General features: G+C 35.4%; 1 pseudogene; it reads left to right on the plus strand.

The window, feature by feature from the left end:
* The first annotated feature begins 639 nt into the window (after nt 1-639).
* LOC145642671 (zinc finger BED domain-containing protein RICESLEEPER 2-like) lies at nt 640-20931 on the plus strand (annotated as a pseudogene).
* Nucleotides 20932-21411: the final 480 nt, after the last annotated feature.

A 21411-nucleotide genomic window follows, 5' to 3' on the forward strand; every position in this document is an offset into this window, starting at 1 on the left:
CGCGTCGCGGCATTTTTGCTGCTGCGCGGTAATTTCAGTTTTTTACCCGTTTTTAAAATAATCATAACTTTTGATCCGTAACTCGGAATAAGGAATATAATATATCATTGGAAAGATTATCAAGTCTAATTTCCAACCCAATTAGACTTAAGTCAAAATGATATGTAGATTTTAAGATATGGTCGTTTTATTGGAAGGGCGTCGGTTTTAGGCCGAGTTTAGTGTTTTGCTCATATCTTTTTCGTTATAGCTCGGAATTGGGCTTATGATATATGGTTGGAAAGATTATTTAAAGTCCTATCCAACAAAATAATAATTGGATCAAAATTTTATAGCCATAAAATCAGTTTCTCTCAGTTTTGCGATGTGGACACGAAAAGTGGAAAATAGGTTATGGTTTAGGGAAATGAGCTAGAAATTGGATTGGTTCATGAAATATATTGGATAGAACATGGATTTAAGCACTCCAAAGATTAAATACTCAACTCGACCAATAATGGTGGTGAAAGGTGTTCATCAACGGGTTTGGTTTTGGGGAGACATTTTTAGGTGTCTACAGTTATCATTGCAGAAATCGTTTCTTCTGAAAATTCCCAAAACACCGAACACACCATTCAAGAAGAAACTTCACCTTTAGCAATGGTGAATTATAAACCTTCTCCAAAATCAACCAAAAGTACCTCTGATTCTCCCAAACCCTCTGAAAACCCGAAACCTTTACCATCAAACCCTAAGGAAGTTGAGAGCAAGAATGTTGAAGAAGAGTACAGTACTTCAAGTGTACTCGATAAATTGCGTCAATGGAAACAGAAAAAGGAGAAAGAAAAGTCACTTGAAAAGGAAATTGAGGAAGTTGATGGGTTCGAAAAGGGGGAAAATCTAGGCGAAGGGGAAAATCAAGGCGAAGAGGAAAATCAGGAAGAACAAGAGAATCAGGGAGAAAGTGAAGTGGATGCCTTTGTAGAGGAAGAGGAAGAAGAGGTTGATGCAGATGATGACCAAGTGGAACTTCTTGCAAGCGCGGGAAGGTATGTTACTTGTAGGGAATATTTCAAGCGTTAACCCCTAGCTTGAACCCCACTGTGATCATACACTAAAGTACGGTGGCGTCCAAAAGGGAAGAAGATAGAGCAAAAGAGTCGCCAACAAGTTTTAGGAACTTGTAAACCGTTCACAGGGTGAAGGTTACACCCCTTAACGATCCATGAGATCGTCAACTCCATAAGGTCTAGAACCAAATAAGGGTTCGGGGATGAAGGTACAAATCCAACCTAAAAGAGATTGAACCTGCCCTAATAATAGGCCTCTACTTTATTCTGATTGTATTCATGTGCGCTTTCTGACTAACATGCAATCAATAGGATTACCCTAAACCTGTTTATCTATGTTGGTTGAATACAATGCACACATAAACTATCATTGGCGATCACTTGAAATTATAATCAAATTAACCCTAACAAGATTATTAAATATCTTATTAAGCGTGATTACAAGTACTAATTCCCTTTAAACATGCATAAAATGTGTGATCAAGCAATAACAATAAATATAATCAAGAAACATAATAATAATCATCATATTAATAATAATTAAAATAATTATCATAAATAAAATAATCACCATCGAAATAATAATATTCATAATATTCGTAATCATCTTAAATTATAACAATTATAATCATAATCATGTTCATGTTAATATTAAAGCATAATAATAGCAAGATCCTAGGCATGATACTAACAAGATTAATAACAAACCCTAGCATGTCACTAAGCAATAAAAATCAAATCTTTAACCCTAACATGTGTAGGAGTTTATAGGTACTACGCAGCGGAAAAACATGAATCATATTCAATCAAGTACCAATCCCAAGAATCACATGCATAACACACAAGACACATAATCATACCTTTGACACGTGAATTCCAAGAAGCTATTCAACAGGCAAATCAGGGAGAGAATAGAGCCCCAAGCATTGCTCCTCTACTTAGTCCACGAGATTCGAACGAGCCGTCCACCAATACTAGATTGGTCGAGTGATTGAGGAAAACCGCGATCACTACCTTTACGGACAACCGACCACCGCACGAACCACCACCACCGTGACACACCACCGGCGCTGACAGGGTAAAGTCGTATCCCCTAATAAAAAATAAATACCTAAATCACTAACTAAGGTAGATAGGGAAGTAGGGTCGATCTCCACAGGGAAACAAGTCTTTTTACTTCCAATTAATTATTATAATCTAAATTATTTAAGTAACCAATATTTATAATTAAGTATGAGACTAAACTACAAAGAATAAGAGTAGGGAGAAAACAATATATAAAGGGATCTAGGGTATAGGTTCACCAATAAACAATACTCCAGGGTAAAACATAGGAATCAATCATTGACATTGCATAAATAACATGATTAACAGGCTCTCGCAATTTATTAATCAACATAGATCTAACAGGCTCTCGCAATTTACTAGATCTAAGTTCTTATTGAAAATAGCCTTTAATATCAAATTAACATCTGCTCGATTCATCAATTTAATATTGCTATACTTTTACAAGCCGCAATTGTAAAACATTAAAACAATCCAATAAGAAATAATCATGCAATACCAATAATCAATAATAGTCAATCATCAATGCATTAATTAACCAGATTGTAAAGGGCTCTCGCTACTTATTACAATCACACAATTAATTTATCGGTATTAAATCTCATCTCTCGAGTCTTGACTTAACCATTTATAAATTAACCTGCCTATTGAAACTAGACCTAAACATTAATTATCATCTCTCGATTCTTGAATCAATATTGTCAAACTCATGCATAAAAGATAGGCCTAATCTAGTCACAGAGCATTTAATCAATCAATAGGAAATTAATCTAGCATTGATAATTAACAACAATAATTTACCCCTTCATATTATTTATTAGATCCCCATAAACCCTAGAAATTAAATTACTCACACATATTAAAAACTAAACTAATCAAAACAATAAAATAAATCATGGTGAAAGGAATAAAATAAATAACTAAGATTAAGGGAAAAGAAATCGTTACCAAAATAAATCTGGAATTAATGAAAGAATTAAGAACAAAAGTTTAGAGAGAGATTAAGAGAGAGAAAACTAAGTAGAGAGAGAAAGTCTAAGAGAAGAGGGATTGAGAGAAGAAGAAGTGGTCCAAGAGAAGAGACCCCTAATTATTCCGCACAAAACGTATTTAAAACAAAACTAAAACAACTCCTAATTAGAAACTAATTGCTCGACAAAAGAGCCTTTCCAGAAACACGCGCCCGATCGGGCGAAGGGCCGCCCGATCGGGCCCGCCTTTTTACAACACCCATTGCTGGCATGCCGCGCCCGATCGAGCCTACGCTTACCCGATCGGGCCCGGTCTTCTTCTTCGAGGCTTGGACTTCGATTGGGCTAGATTTCTCGGCCCAATCCGGATTTCCTCTCGGGTATCGAATACTTGGTCCAAATGCCTCGTGATCCCAATTACCGAGCCCTTAATCACCGGCTCTCCCCGATCCTGGGCTCCAAAAGTGGTCGTGTCCTTCTAGCTTCCGTAGTCGATCCAATAAAGCCCGGGAAAATGCTCCAAGAGTGCAATTTCCTGTAAAATACAACTAAAACTACGAAAACACTAGAACACACAAATTAGTAATAAAAGTGGCCCGAAAGAGCCAAAAACACTACTAATAACGACCAAGGGACGGGGGTAAAATACTATATAAAATAGACATATCAAACTCCCCCAAGCCAAACCTTTGCTTGTCCCTAAGCAAAGCAATGAATAAATAAATCAAAACTTCACCCCAAATACATTTCAAACCAATAAATACAATTCAAGGTAAATCCGACAAATAAGTATCAAAGTCAATCAATCAAATCCGTCTAACTACCAATCTTCCCTAACAATTGACAAATAGAGCAAACCACAAGAGCATATAGAATTCAAGACTAGTGCTCACACACTCAACTCTCATTTATGTGGCGAGTAAAAGATGTACTCGATCGCTCTCCATCCAACCCCTTTAATGTGAACAATGCCCTCCCAACTCACACTCTTGTGTGTATAAAACAATGAACGCTCAATCCTACTAGTCGACTCGAAATATGCCAAATCATAACTTGCATTGATAAACAACACTTTCACATTCATACAATTCTATGCACAAAGGTCGGAAGGTCTTTAAAGCTTGTAATGTAAGGCTAGGGTAAAGGGTAAGATAAATTTGGGAATAAGTGAGAGAGAAGCTATGCTTAAAGGAGCCATATCCTAATAAAACCCATGATCAAAATAAATAATGATCATACATCTCCTACATAACCAACTCTAACATCAACCAACTAAACTCCAATCATAATAAATAATCCCAACACTTACAATTTCACTCATAAGATATAATAATGAAGAAGTAGAGTGAATAAACAAACTTATTTTCCAAACTTGAATTTTTTTCATTGAGGATCAGAATTATTTTTCTTTGATCAACCTCCAACTAGAACATTTGAACATTTTTTTCTCTTGAAGTTCACTTATTTTTTTCACATTTTTTATTTCTTTGAACTTCTATTTTTTCATAACATCATGCTTTATTTTTTTTTTCAAGAAAATTATAACTCTCATACTCATCAAAAATAAACATGAATAACAACAAAACAACTTCTCAAACCCCACCCAAGTTGTGCAAATAGTAAGCACACTACAAACTCTCTCACCTCACTCACTAATAGCTCCCCCAAGCCAAGCTTGGGACTAGTAACCAATGGGGCAAAATAGGCTTGTAATAAGGCTAATAAACAACAAAAAGTCAAGGCAACAACATGGGTAGCAAGAAGGGAACAAATGTATCTACAATGTCTGGAGGCTACCTAAAAGAACAAATACCTTCGTCCTCCACAATGTGCATAATAATGAATCATATAAACATTACTAGTAGTTGCAAACCAATACTCAAATTCATTGACATATCAGGAACTATGGAACTATCACACATTCCTTACCAAATCAACTAGTCAAGCACTATATTCACAAGTAGTTGGACAAAATTGACGCATGTTAAGGTTTCAAGGCAATCAAACATCAAATCATGATCAACTAATCCACAATATTTATCATCAATAACCAAGAATCAAAACAATTTCGAAAAATTTTCATCAAGGGGCACAGGAAAGCATGATTCATAATTCATTGGAATAAAACTAACCTAAGAAAGCAATAAAATCTGTACTAAGAAAAATAAAAGTAAAAAGAGAAGAGAGAGAGTGAAAGATGTACCATACGAACACGAGAACCTCCCCCCAAGCTAAACAGACAATGTCCTCATTGTCTTAAAGGGAAGCTAGTAGTCAAGGTGACTACTCTTCATCATCACCACATCAATGTCACCAAATTCTCGAGGATTGCAATACATCTCTTTGGAACAAAATTGGGCAAGAAAGAAACAAAGTGTTAGTGGGAAAAAGTTCAAATTTGAGTCAGGTGCACTATTCTGATCATAACTTTTGATATATAAATGATAATGCAGTTATTCCAATTGCATTGGAAACTAGACTTGAATAGATTTCCAACGACAGGTCACACGCAAAAATCGGATAAGAAACGCAAAAGTTATAGCCTGTCAAAGTTGACTAAGTTTGCTGACGCGTACGCGCGCCCGATCGGGCGAGCTCTGCCCGATCGGGCCCGTGCTACTGATTTGACGGGGCAGCTTGCTGCTGCTAATTGCTCCGGGATTCCTTTAGCCCTTCGATCTTTTCTCAACTTTTCTAGTATCTCTGCACAAAATCACACTCCCACAAATATAAGATATACTCTCCTCTACCTCTCTAAAACAAAACAAAAAGAAAACACACAAACAATTAAATAAATAAAAAACTAAATAAAAATCAACAAAATACGGGTTGCCTCCCGCAAAGCGCTAGTTTATCAAGGTCCCGCTCGACCATACTCCTTCTCTCAATCGGAAGAATTCAATGCCTTGAGTAACTTATCAAACGCTCCTGCAAACATTTCATTAAGCACTATATAGGGCTTAATAGCAAGCACATTTATCCCTACAAAGGAAAAGTTAGGAGTATATAAAGAGAACTCAAGGTAGAAAGAAAAATCAAAAGAGGGGGATGAAAATACACCACAACCTTCTACTTCCTCCGCTAAAAATTTAGAATTAATATAACGAACATGGAGGTAGTCATTGTCTTTATCATCCAATAATGACTTTAAAATTTTACCCTCACAAATAACCTCATCATCAACAAAGGAATTACCAACCACCGTTTCTACAGCTAATGATTTTTCAATCACTGATTCGTCAACCAATGATTTTTCAACCACAAATTCTATAACCGATGGTTCTTCATCCTCAATAACATTCATATTATTATAGTGTCCATAGACTTTTTCATCAAGAGCCTTCCAATAACTTTCATTAGCAACTAATCGTTTCCGAATATGATCATATGTATACGGAAAGACTCTAAAATCATCCGGAGCACGCACAAAAAACTCACTATGAGGGCATTCAGGATTTTCATGACAAAGACGTTGACAACTACAGTAGTTAGGTGATGCATAAAAATTATATAATTCTTGTAGTGACATAAGCATGGATATTTTCAACTCATAAAAAAAAAAAAAAATTAAAAAATAATAATAATAATAAATTAAAAATAATCTAGACTCTAATAATAACTAGAAATAAAAATAAAACCGTTTCCCCGGCAACGGCGCCAAATTTTGACAGGGTAAAGTCGTATCCCCTAATAAAAAATAAATACCTAAATCACTAACTAAGGTAGATAGGGAAGTAGGGTCGATCTCCACAGGGAAACAAGTCTTTTTACTTCCAATTAATTATTATAATCTAAATTATTTAAGTAACCAATATTTATAATTAAGTATGAGACTAAACTACAAAGAATAAGAGTAGGGAGAAAACAATATATAAAGGGATCTAGGGTATAGGTTCACCAATAAACAATACTCCAGGGTAAAACATAGGAATCAATCATTGACATTGCATAAATAACATGATTAACAGGCTCTCGCAATTTATTAATCAACATAGATCTAACAGGCTCTCGCAATTTACTAGATCTAAGTTCTTATTGAAAATAGCCTTTAATATCAAATTAACATCTGCTCGATTCATCAATTTAATATTGCTATACTTTTACAAGCCGCAATTGTAAAACATTAAAACAATCCAATAAGAAATAATCATGCAATACCAATAATCAATAATAGTCAATCATCAATGCATTAATTAACCAGATTGTAAAGGGCTCTCGCTACTTATTACAATCACACAATTAATTTATCGGTATTAAATCTCATCTCTCGAGTCTTGACTTAACCATTTATAAATTAACCTGCCTATTGAAACTAGACCTAAACATTAATTATCATCTCTCGATTCTTGAATCAATATTGTCAAACTCATGCATAAAAGATAGGCCTAATCTAGTCACAGAGCATTTAATCAATCAATAGGAAATTAATCTAGCATTGATAATTAACAACAATAATTTACCCCTTCATATTATTTATTAGATCCCCATAAACCCTAGAAATTAAATTACTCACACATATTAAAAACTAAACTAATCAAAACAATAAAATAAATCATGGTGAAAGGAATAAAATAAATAACTAAGATTAAGGGAAAAGAAATCGTTACCAAAATAAATCTGGAATTAATGAAAGAATTAAGAACAAAAGTTTAGAGAGAGATTAAGAGAGAGAAAACTAAGTAGAGAGATAAAGTCTAAGAGAAGAGGGATTGAGAGAAGAAGAAGTGGTCCAAGAGAAGAGACCCCTAATTATTCCGCACAAAACGTATTTAAAACAAAACTAAAACAACTCCTAATTAGAAACTAATTGCTCGACAAAAGAGCCTTTCCAGAAACACGCGCCCGATCGGGCGAAGGGCCGCCCGATCGGGCCCGCCTTTTTACAGCACCCATTGCTGGCATGCCGCGCCCGATCGAGCCTACGCTCACCCGATCGGGCCCGGTCTTCTTCTTCGAGGCTTGGACTTCGATTGGGCTAGATTTCTCGGCCCAATCCGGATTTCCTCTCGGGTATCGAATACTTGGTCCAAATGCCTCGTGATCCTAATTACCGAGCCCTTAATCACCGGCTCTCACCGATCCTGGGCTCCAAAAGTGGTCGTGTCCTTCTAGCTTCCGTAGTCGATCCAATAAAGCCCGGGAAAATGCTCCAAGAGTGCAATTTCCTGTAAAATACAACTAAAACTACGAAAACGCTAGAACACACAAATTAGTAATAAAAGTGGCCCGAAAGAGCCAAAAACACTACTAATAACGACCAAGGGACGGGGGTAAAATACTATATAAAATAGACATATCAGGCGCCAATGGAGGAGGAGAGAGCCGTGTGAGAGAGAGGACTTTGAGAGGGGTTGGGTTTCGTGTTTGCTAATTAGGGTTTGATCCCACTGATCAGTTAATTGCTTATCTTACTGCAAACCTAGGCACCTAGTCTATTTATAATCTCATTATAATTAGACTAGGGCACGAAGCCCAAAACTCCTTCTAATCCACTACATGGCCGGCCACCTAGAGTGATGAGGCCCGTGATGGGCCTCGTCCTCTAATGCTCGATCTAGCCCCTTTGTGTGACCTTATAGGATCCGTCCAATTGGGCTTTGGTCTATTTTACTAGTCCAAAGATTGTTAGTACCTCTAGCTATGGCAAAACGACGACCCAAATGTACGAACTTAATTATCTCCATAATTTGATTCAATTATATATCTAGTAATTGCACATGACGAAGACATAACTCCTTCAATCTCCCACTTGTCTGAGACAAGGGTGCAATATTCAAATTCCTTAAGTCAATATATGTGTCGATTTGATAATATGATTGCATCACATGTCGAGATCATATTAATCTACAAATCGTTTCTTGAAATCTGAGTTAGAATTACAAAACCCAATGATTACTGTGTAATGCATTTGAACGCGGCCACGTATTTTCTGAATTCTCCCTCTTCAAGCGGCCATGACACATTTCCTAATTTAATATGTAGACTCTATCCAATCTTGTGGTAACATGACTCCCACTCAACTTCTGAAATAACCGGGAAACACCCTTTATAATCTCCAGTTACGGCTAGACGTTTGAGTGTACCACAGTCACAACATCCATTGAATGAAATCAATGTTCCACTCATGTCAAAGGAATCCAATAATATATACGGAAGCTCTATACTTGAACTTAAAGTAGGTCAATAGTTCGATCATGCATCATTCATGCATATCCAAGTGATTGACCGAGCATCACTATGCCCCTATAGTCCATGAAACTGCGCTATCCAATCAATCTTACATGCTACTTCATTTACTGAAATCATTTATGTCCACTTTAATGATCTCGAACTAGGAACTTTAAATAATATATGAATTTTGTTCACCTGTGGGGTTTCAATTCACCAGGTCATCAACCTGATGAGCCCATCAATTCATAATTATTTTGGACATTTTATTTAATTTCCAAAACCATAATTAAATAAGAGAAATAATAATTTCTATTTTAAACATAATTCTGCAAATTAATGCATTTCTCATGTAATATGCTTTCTCAAAACATATACAACTTAAATTACATAACTTGCTTCAATCCTAAGACTTTAATATGACTCTCATATCTTAGTCCATGGAAGGGGTTTAGTGATTTCTCACTCATAATAAAACTTTGCAGAACACGACCTTCCGCTGGTCAATGATCTCATAATTGAGGTGATATCTCATATCCTTTTGTTTGGATTTGTGATGTGACTCTGGCTCCTTTGTTTTGGGCAAAGGTGACCTGTTAGTCACATGACATTTTAATCCGAACTTCCTCTGTAACTATCTGACTATAGTTTAATACACATATTCTGACATCGAGTATGCAACAGTGCTCTGCTTTGAACTCTCCAAGCTCACTGTCCTTTTCCATCCAGACACAAACATGCATTTAGATCACCATCTAGAATCATCTTGCCTGTTTGGAAAACTTGCATTTGTGTAACCTTTTTGACAACTTGCTTAAATTACAATAGCTAGAAGAGTTCTTTTTAGTGCTTCTCAAGTACTCAAGGATTTGTTCCTGGTAATTCTGTGTATGCTTATTCTGAATTTGCTTGAAACCTGCTACATATGTACAAGTCATATGCAACATCTTGCTTTGTACATTTCATGGCACATATAATGAACCTTTTGCAAAAGAATAAGGTACACTATCCATACATCTCAACTCTATTAGATTTTGAAGGCACTGAGTCTTACTGAGTTTATTATCATGAAATATGGGAAGATATCCTATCTTAGAGTCTTGCTTCATGAACTCGTCAAGATCCTCATCAACATAAGTCTCTCGATTCATTCCAGTCATTCTTCAAGATTCACTTCATGGATTTTAATTCCCAATGTGTACTCAACATCTTCTAAGTCTATCATATTGAAACAATCTTTCTAACCATTGCTTGACTTATTCAAGCATTGATATATCATTTCATATGAACTGTATGTCAACTACATACTAGACTAAAAAGACCAATTTCTCCCACTAAACTTCTTGTCTCTACAAGAATTCTTTCGTTCTACTAAGGAAATCAAACTGTTTGATTGCCTAATCAAAACGAATGTTCCAACTCTTTAATGCTTACTTCAATCCATAAAATGAATTTCTGAAGTTTGCAAAAATTTCTAGGAATTTCTGGATTTCAAGACTCTTAGGATGTATCATATACATTCTCACCATCAAGAACATTTCATGAAAGTGATTTTGATATCCATAACTAGAATAATTCGAATAGGCTTACCCAACTAATAGGTTTGACCCTATTTGTAAGACTATTATGGACTAACACATTTTTACAAACATGGAGTCCATACTGGATTTCATGGCTTTAAGCCATTTCCTGAGTTGGCATTTGTCCAAAGCTTGCTTGTAGGCCATGGATTCTAACCATTTTAATAGGAAAATTTTAGAATCCACCTTTTCTCAGAATTTCAACAAACTGTTTGTTTTGATCCCAAGTAACCTACGATAGGTATGAGCGACAATAAAATTATTCTCTTCAACTCTTTGAAGTCTTTCATTCTAGTGGGACGATAGAAGCCTCGCTAGTTGAATTAGCTTGCTTCGACACATGGTTTATCAGATTAGCTGATTTCATATGCCTTCGTCTCTGATGTAGTGTTATCCACATCCATTTGTTGCTCGTCTTGAATCTCATCAAGATCATCAAGATCTAACTTTACTCCCACTTGGCTTTGTAAGAAGACATTCTTTCTATAAAGACACTATCGCGAGCAACAAACACTTTGTTTCTACGCGATTGTAGGAATAATACCTCTTAGTTTCCATGAGAAGACCCATGAAGAACTACTTTTCTGATTTAAGGTGTATTATGTTATCTTTGTAAACATTTTACATTGATTTCATAACCCTTAATCCTGTTTAGGAAAGATAACTTTTGGAACATTTCCAAATCATAACTCTTATGACATCTCTTCTTATTGCTTTGGTTAAGTTTCTTGTTTAGTGTATTCGCAATTGTTGTTGTTTTAATGCATATCCTCAAAACGATATTTGTAAATCATTAAATCTTGGATCGAACAATGGCAAGCAAAGTTTGATTCCTTCTTCATAAACATACAATTTAATTGTAATGTTTCTGGATTGTGAATTAATTCAACAATTCCCTTTAGATGATCAATCCTTTTTGAGCTAAATATTTATCACAACAATCATACTGTGGTGTTAAATTGTTTATCTCAAACTGATTTTACATTTCATTTGGAAATTTTGAACATTTCAATGTTTCCAATGCTTTACTTCATTAAGTAATTATCGATGTATTTACTTAAATCATTAGTAAAACCAATGAAATAGTTAAATCTCTTTGCTAGTTTTGAACTTATTGATTCACATACATCATATGTATGAGTACCAAAAGGTCATTTTAGCTTCCTTGTACCCTTTCTACTAAAAGGCAACTTGGTCATCAAGCATGACTTCTAATTCTCAAGTGATTCATAATCATATAAGAATGAGAGTCCATCCAAAACTTTGGATGTGCAAATGGTTTATGTGACCCAATCTTACTTTGTTATAAGTAAGTGTATTTTGAATCATCTAAATCTTATTTTGTGATCTACTTATATCAATGTTATAAAACAAAATTAACTCATATCTAGCAAAAATGAAAAAAATTTATTACCTTGGTCATGGATCAACACTTGTCCAAGCCAAGTAAACCAAATTCAGTATTCAAAATAAGAAAACCGAAATATTGTCTCATCAAAACTGGAAATTGTTCTAAAATCATGATAAACTAATCAAAATTTAAAACTATGAAGCTATCTCTGGCCACTCAAATACTTTTAGTGAACCTTCAAGCTCCATTTCCTTGCTAGCTTCACTTATTTGCAGTTCCTGCGCAACATCACTATGTTAAGCACTGCAACTTGGTATCACATACCTAAGTGAAAGTTAAATGTTTCTAACATTATACCTGAGGTTGATGCTCCATTCTTCTTGAGGAAGTCATGGTATTTCTGGCAATTTCGCTTCCAATGCCCCTTCTTCTTGCAGTAAAAGCATTCACTTTCACTTGCAACCTTGGGCTTTGGAGTCGTCTTAGGCTTTTCAGGAGCCTTGGCAACTTGCTTTCCCTTGCTCTTGGCACTAGCCCTTTGCCCCTTATTTTTGAACCCCTTTCCCTTTTGAATCATAAGAACTTCCTTCTTAGGTTCCTTAGGGATTTGTTTCTCAGCACTAACCAACATTGCATGCAATTGATTCATAGTCTTTGCAGTGGCAGTCATGTTAAAATTCATGATAAACTGGTTAAAACTTTCTGGTAGTGAATGGAGAATGATGTCTGTTGCCAAATCATCACTGTATGGGTGCCCCAGTTTTCCATACTTTGAATTAGGCCGATCATTTTGAAAACATGATCATGAACTGTGGCTCCCTTCTCCATCCTACAATCTAGAATCTCACGATGGAGCTCATACCTTTCAACTCTAGCTTGTTTCTTAAACAAAGCTTTGAGTTCTTGCATGATTGAGTAGGCATCCTGGTCCTCAAAACGCTTTTGAAGACTAGGCTCCATGGTAGCAAACATTAAGAAAGTGATAGGTATAGCTCTATCATGAGCTTCCTTGTGCTTCTTGATCTCTGCCGCAGTTGGATTTTCTGGCAGAGGTCCTGGTAATGGGGTATCAATGATATCCTCTTTACCCTCAGATTTCAGAACAAGTCTTAGCATTCTTTTCCAAGTGGAAAAGTTCTCCCCTGTCAACCTATCCTTCTCAAGGAATGGTCGAAGGTTGTAAACGTTGTTGTCATTGTGGTTACGGCTACCCATCTATGTCAAAATAAGGCAAAGTTTAATAATTATGTTTAATTTAAAACTAAAGTACCATAAACGCATTCATTTGGTAACTTTAAAATACTTTATTAAATGATTAATTAATCCCAATTGAATTTTAAGTGATTCCAAGATCCTTTTTTTGTGCAATAATTGACCGGACTGAGGCCCTACCATCAAACATTACATTTTCAAGGTGAGTAAACTCTTTACTGATTACAACTCTTGTAACTCTTGGTTGAATAATTAATCATCACATGCTTAATTATTACCCTTAGCTTCAAGGTTCTAAACTCTTTAGGTAACCTTGTTGAGTATAACCAATTAAAAGTGTAAAACGTGATTTACCCCCACTCCCCTAAGATATAATATGACACCCAGCTGAGGCATGACCCATCATAAAATATCAAAGGTTTCATCGGGTTTTTAATTGGAAAAGCTATCTCAATATTTCTGGGATCTAGATTTATTATGTTGTGATTATTTAGTGAACTCTAGCGCATCATCAATCAACATAAATAAAATCTAACATGCATGATCTACTAATGCAATAAATCATGACATAGTATGGCCCCTTAGTCCTAAGAAAACTAGAAATGAAAAAGCTCCCACTTGAATCGTCATGGATCTCCATCCACCTTGCTCCTTTGGGCCTTCACTTCATGGGCTTCTTTGGGCTAACACTATTTAAATAACTATTCTATTTACTTTAAATAAAAGTTACAAAAATACTTAACGGTACGCAGACCGTATTTAGATTACAAAAATACATCACGATGCGCAGATCGTATTTAAGAATCTATGGGCCATACTAGTCTATATATAGCAACATAATATCATATATTATAAAAGTGCCATATAATAAATCACTCAACATGCTTGTCTAAAATACAACATCGAATGTTCATAATAAAGTCAACGCATTTCCTAAAATATCTCATATTTTAATCATAATTAGATAATATCATATATTATTCATGACCATTTATTAAATATCATATATTTAATTTAGTCATGAGATAGAATCAAATCATATTTTAATCTAGAAAGATAAATCATATTTAATCTTTCATGATTATCCTAACAAATTTAGGAGATTCTATCCTAATTATTAGCCAATCAAATAAATTTAAAATCAATTATATCCTAATCTAATTATGGGATAATCACATTATTTAAATCAATTATTATCCTTTTGGAATATGCTCAGAATATCCTAATCAATCTTATCCAAAATTAACCACTTTAATTAGGATAATTACCAATTTAACAACTTTAAATATGGATAATATCAAATATAACAACTTTTGAATATTTGATTTTATCCTAAAATAAAAGATTTTATCCAAATAAAACCAATTTTATCTTTTAAAATAAAAGATCATATTTTCAAAATATTTTATCTTATCCAAAATAAAACTGATTTTATCCCAAAATAATTCATAATTATCTTGAAATAATTTTTTAAAATAAGATAAATTTTTTTTTTTGAAAGAACCGTGACTGCACGGTTGCTGGCCACCGTGGTTGGCTAGCCGGAGCTAGCCACGGTGGCTGGCTGCTTTGCAGCAGCCACTGCCGCAAGGCAGTAGCAACCAGCAGCAGAGGCAGCCACGGCAGCAGCGTGCAACGCTTGCACAGCTGCTGCCTCAGCCATCAAGACCGCCGCCCTCCCCTTCCCCTCCCTCTTGGACCGCCACCTGGTCGGCAGCCGCCGTGGCTGCGCCACCCAGCCGCGGTTGCCGACCACCTAAAACTTTTTTTTTTGTGTTTTAATTTAATTAAAATAACACTTATTAAAATTAAATTAAATCAATCCAAAAGATTAAAATTAAATCACATTTAACTTTAAAATTAGGATTCTTCATAAAATTAATCCCAATTTAATTCTAACTTTTAAAATTAAATTGATGATCATACACAAAACACTTTTATGCATAAATCAATCCGATTAAAATTATGAATCATAAAATAAATCGAATTAAATCAAAATCAAGCACAAAAAACATAATTTTTAAGGCTAGGATTTTCGAAAAATTCGAAAATTAGGGTGAGGGGGTTCGAAAATTTCGAACAATTAGGGCTAAAATTCGGTCTCTTCATGGCTATTTTGAGCATAATTAAATCACATTTAATCGATTCCAAAAGTTTAATCACATTAAATATAATAATTGAACCATAATTAGATTAATTTCTCCCTCTTAATTGATTATAAAATTAACGTGGACATCAAATAATCGTATTATTATGATCAAGCGCGTTCATGCAAGAGGCTAACTGATACCACTGTAGGAGTTTATAGGTACTACGCAGCGGAAAAACATGAATCATATTCAATCAAGTACCAATCCCAAGAATCACATGCATAACACACAAGACACATAATCATACCTTTGACGCGTGAATTCCACGAAGCTATTCGACAGGAAAATCAGGGAGAGAATAGAGCCCCAAGCGTTGCTCCTCTACTTAGTCCACGAGATTCGAACGAGCCGTCCACCAATACTAGATTGGTCGAGTGATTGAGGAAAACCGCGATCACCACCTTTACGGATAACCGACCACCGCACGAACCACCACCACCGTGACACACCACCGGCGCCAATGGAGGAGGAGAGAGCCGTGTGAGAGAGAGGACTTTGAGAGGGGTTGGGTTTCGTGTTTGCTAATTAGGGTTTGATCACACTGATCAGTTAATTGCTTATCTTACTGCAAACCTAGGCACCTAGTCTATTTATAATCTCATTATAATTAGACTAGGGCACGAAGCCCAAAACTCCTTCTAATCCACTACATGGCCGGCCACCTAGAGTGATGAGGCCCGTGATGGGCCTCATCCTCTAATGCTCGATCTAGCCCCTTTGTGTGACCTTATAGGATCCGTCCAATTGGGCTTTGGGCTATTTTACTAGTCCAAAGATCGTTAGTACCTCTAGCTATGGCAAAACGACGACCCAAATGTACGAACTTAATTATCTCCATAATTTGATCCAATTATATATCTAGTAATTGCACACGACGAAGACATAACTCCTTCAACATGATACTAGCAGTCATAAATATTAGGAGGAAAATAAAAGGCATCATAGCAATCATATCTAATATTAAAAATACCCTAGACATGATACTAGGAATATCATAACAACAATTTAAACATGATTTCTACATCATAACATCAATTAAAACCATTAAAGCACTTACTTTGATGCCTCATACCTCTTTCTAATAACAAAATACACACGTTAGTAACTTCAAGGAAAATAATAATCAAAACAATTAAATAATTGAAATAGAGATTTGGGACCAAACTCTCAGAAATTAAACCTTTCACGTCTAGGGCAAAGGCAACTTCGAATATGGCTAGGCGTTTCTAGATCTAATGAATGCGGAATTTTGTATGTAAAAAAAAGTTTAGGAAAAGAAAGAATTGATGAATGATTAAGAGAATGAGAGGATTAATTGAATGAAAACTGATTGTAGATGAATGTTAATTAAAACTGACTGTTGATGATAACTGGTGAATGAAAACGGAGTTTTTAATACGTTATTTATAGAGAAAATCAGCAAAAAAGATAAAATAAACAAAACAGAGTCCGACGCACAAAAAACAGAGCTGGCGCAAACCCTGGCTAACTAGCGCCAAACACCAACACTAGCGCCAGGCGCCAATGGCTAGCGCCAGGTAGGGATGGCAGTGGATCTGGACCCGACCCGGATCCGTGGATCCAGATCCGTTTTTCACGGATCCGGGTCCTCAAATTTTGGACCCGACGGATCCGGATCGGATCCGGGTCCAGCTGGAAAAAACGTACAAGAGTACAAGTGTACAGGCGTACAGCTATACAAGACTCACAAAGTGACTCACAAATTTCGGCCCATATTAGAAATTGAAATCAACCCACAAAAAAAAACCCTAATTTTCTCTCTCTAGATTCCTTCTCCAATCTGGAAATCTCCACCAGCCACCACTTAGCCTACTCTCCACGAACCATGACTCCATCAGATCGGCGGCGATCTCCGATCAGTTCTGTAACTTCTGTTAGATCGGTGGCGATCTCCCTTCATTGCTGTAAGTCCCGTATTCCCTCCTCTTTTTAGTTTCTTTGTTGTTTACTTGTTTACTTTGTATGAGCAAATAAACTAAAGTAGTAGTTCAGATTTGTTTGTGATGAATTTGTACAAGTTTGCATTTCAGTTGATGAAATTCGTGGGTTTATTTGTGTTGTTGACGAAATTAGTGGGTTTATTTGTGATGTTGATTCAATTCATGGCCTTGTGGAGTTGTGGGTTTATTTGTATGTCATTTGATGAAATTCTAAATTTCGTGGGCTATTTGTGCATGTTTTTGCTGCCAATTTGGTTGCACAATGTCAGTTTATCAACTATAGAAGAACTTAGCAATGATAATGGGAATTTGTATGTGAAGTAACTGTGAAGTAAAGCAGCTTATTCATTAGCGTGATTGAATCTGTTTAGCCTCAGCAAGTCAGCAATAGTTTGTTTTGTTCATTTTTATAATGTATGAAGCGTTACAGTGAGTGAGCGAATGATTGGGGCTTGCACATTACAATTCTAAGCTACATAATTAGCACGTATTATCAACTCTCGCTTTTTAGTACATTACAATTCTAAGTTAATTTTATTTCTGATTCTTTTTTAATAGAATTATATTTCTGATTTTTTTTAATAGAATTATATTACTGATTTTATCCTTTATAATAATTTCAGTTTATGGAAGCACAATCAAATTTTAAAGATAGTAATGATGAACCATTTATGGTCCCTTCGGATAAAGAGGAAGAAGAGGAAGGAGAATTTGAGGGTTTTGTTGAGGTCGAAAATGATACTACTAAAGAAAGTGAGTCTAGTAGTATTAAGAAAAATAAGAAACTAACTTCTGAAGCATGGGACTATTTTGATCTGACTAAAATCAATGGTATACAAAAGGCAGTTTGCAAGTTTTGTAAAAGTATGCTCTCTTACACTGGAAATTCAGGAACATCTCACCTTCTTAAGCATGCTAAAAAAGTATGCTCGGGAAAGCATTTGAATCTTGCCGCTGGTCAATCACAATTGAAGATTAAGACTGAAGTTGATGGGACTTCTTCTTTGTCCGTTAAGGAAAAGCAAAAGAAAGTTCTTTTTGATCAAGATGTTTCAAGGCAAAAGTTGGTTAAGATGGTAGTAATACATGAGTATCCTTTGTCTATTGTTGATCATATTGGATTTCGGAGTTTTGTGAAGAGCTTAAATGAAAATTTTAAAATGATTTCAAGGAACACATTGAGAAGTGATGTGATGAAAATGTACGACAATGAAAGAGTTTCTCTTAAGGTTTTTTTAGAGGCCAATGATAGTAGGGTGGCAATAACAACTGATATGTGGACCGCCTCCAACCAAAAAAAGGGGTACATGGCTGTGACTTAACATTTCATTGATCAAAAATGGAATTTGCATAATCGAACACTAAGGTAATTGTCTAATCAATTTATTTCTAATATTAATGTATATATAATGCAACGTCCATATTTATCATTTAGTTTTTGGCTATTTGAACTGTGCTATTATTTGTGATAATAGCTAAATGTTATAGCTTTTATTCATGTATTTGGTATGTTTATTTTGGATGTAGGTTTTGTTTTGTGCCTTGTCCACATACGAAGGGGGTTATTGCTAAGATTCTATTAGATAGTTTGTCTCAATATTCTTTGGAAAACAAAATTTCATCCGTTGTTGTTGATAATTGTACCACAAATGATGCAATGATTAATGTATTGATGGAGAAACTAGAAAGTAGTTGCTTGGTGTTAAATGGTGAATTTTTGCACATGAGGTGTAGTGCTCATATTCTAAACTTAATTGTGAAAGATGGTTTAGAAGTGATTGATCATGCAATTGGAAAAGTAAGAGAGTGTATAGCATTTTGGATGTCTACCCCGAAAAGAATTGAAAATTTTGAGGAAGCTTGTCGTCTTTTGAATGTGAATAAACCTAAAAGAGTGGGTCTTGATTGTAAAACTAGGTGGAATTCTACTTACTTGATGCTTGAATCTAGTTTGCCTTTTAAGGATGTCTTTCATAAGTTGAAGCGTTTAAATAAAAGGCTTAGGTTTTCTATTCCTAGTGATGATGATTGGACTATGGCTACTCTTGTTTGTCAAAAGTTGGAAATATTCTACAAGGCCACTAAGGTTTTTTCTATAAGAAATCATCCAACTGCTAATTTGTTTTTTCGAATTATTTGTGAGATAAGACTTGCTTTGAATCGGTGGGTGCAAACTGATAATAATGAGGTTATTAGGACAATGGCTAAGAGTATGGTTGAAAAATTGACAAATATTGGTCACATATTAATGGGATTTTGGCTATTGCTGCCATTTTAGATCCTAGAAATAAAATGGATTGTGTGGCTCATTATTTTGGAAAATTGTATGGAAGTGATGCCCATAGTGAAATGGCAAGAATAAGAAGGACCCTTGATAATCTTGTCCTTGAGTTTCAAAATAAGAATGAGGTAGTAGTAGGACAATCACCATTAAAGAGAGGCTTTGATGAGTGTGATGATGAAGATGATTTTGCTAGATCAAAGAGACAAAAAGTTAGAACAACACCTTTGAGGAGTGAGGTAGAACAATACTTTGAGAGTGCCACATTGCTGGAGGATAATGAATTTGATGTTCTTAAATGGTGGGGTAGAGATCAAAACTATCCAACTTTGAAAAAAATTGCCAAAGATATTCTTGCAATTCCCGTATCTTCGGTTGCATCGGAAAGTGCATTTAGCATGGGTGGAAGAGTGGTTAGTGCTCACCGTTCTCGACTTCATTCTCAAACCGTAGAAGATTTGATGTGCTTACAAAGTTGGATGGTCGATGATGTAAAGGGTAATGTTTTACTTAGTTTTTTTTTCTCTTACTTTATTATAGATTACACTTATAATTCTAATATACAAAGTAAATTATTTTATTTTATTTATGATAGGCTCTTTTGAAGGATCACTTTCATGTTCAACTATAACCGAAGATCGGGAGGATGATAATGATAATGATGTACAAGAGGTGGATATAATTGATATGGTAAGGTTTATAAATTATTATTTATTAATATTAAGACATATGATTGATACGAAGTATAATTTAGTTTTTGCCAATTACTAATTCTTTTCTTTGTTTGTTTTGTTTCTTTATTTTAGGATGTTGATGATATTAGTAGTGATGAAGATTAGTCCTTTCGGAATATGGATATTGGATGCTCAAATCGGAATCACCATTGTTATTTTTTTTTTGTTTGGTCATTTGTAACATCGTACTTTTTTTTATGTTTGGATTTTTTTTTTTCAAAGACAATATGTATAATGTGTGTTACATTGTATTTTTAGTTGTATAACTCTAATTTATGCATTGAACTTGGTTGAAATGCGTTTTTATTAAATTTGTTTGAAAAAAGTAGGCAAAACGTGCAAGACCCGTTTTGGACCCGGATTCGGACCCGGATCCGTTGGATCCGTCGGATCTGGATCTGGGTCCTCATTTTATGGACCCAACGAATCCGGGGCGGATCTGGATCCAAGGTTGAAAAATGGATCTGGATCCGGGTCCATCTGGACCCGGTCCAGATCCGACCCATTGCCATCCCTAGCGCCAGGCGCCAGGCCTGGTTCCAGGCGCCAATGCCTGGAGTCAGGCGCCAAGCCTGTTTTTAACGCGTTTTCGAAAATCAGATAAGTTTGCCGTACTGGAGGATAAAATCATATAATTTCCTCGAAAATGCTATTTGATTTTAATTAAAACTCTGAAAAGTCAACAAAAGTCAATTTATCAATGCTAATTGAATTAGGAATGAAAAGAACCTTCTAGAAGAATCTAGAAGACTAAAACCATTCAGGAATGATAAATCATATTAGGCCCTCCTCTAGATCATCGGGCCGCATATAAGGCTCAAACCGGGCCCAGTTTAGTAAATTGGCCATAGCTTCCTCAATATTCATCGGAATTGGGCTTATAATATGT

This window comes from Chenopodium album, chromosome 8 (genome assembly GCF_948465745.1).
Source record: "Chenopodium album chromosome 8, dcCheAlbu1.1, whole genome shotgun sequence".
Taxonomy (NCBI): Eukaryota; Viridiplantae; Streptophyta; class Magnoliopsida; order Caryophyllales; family Amaranthaceae; genus Chenopodium; species Chenopodium album.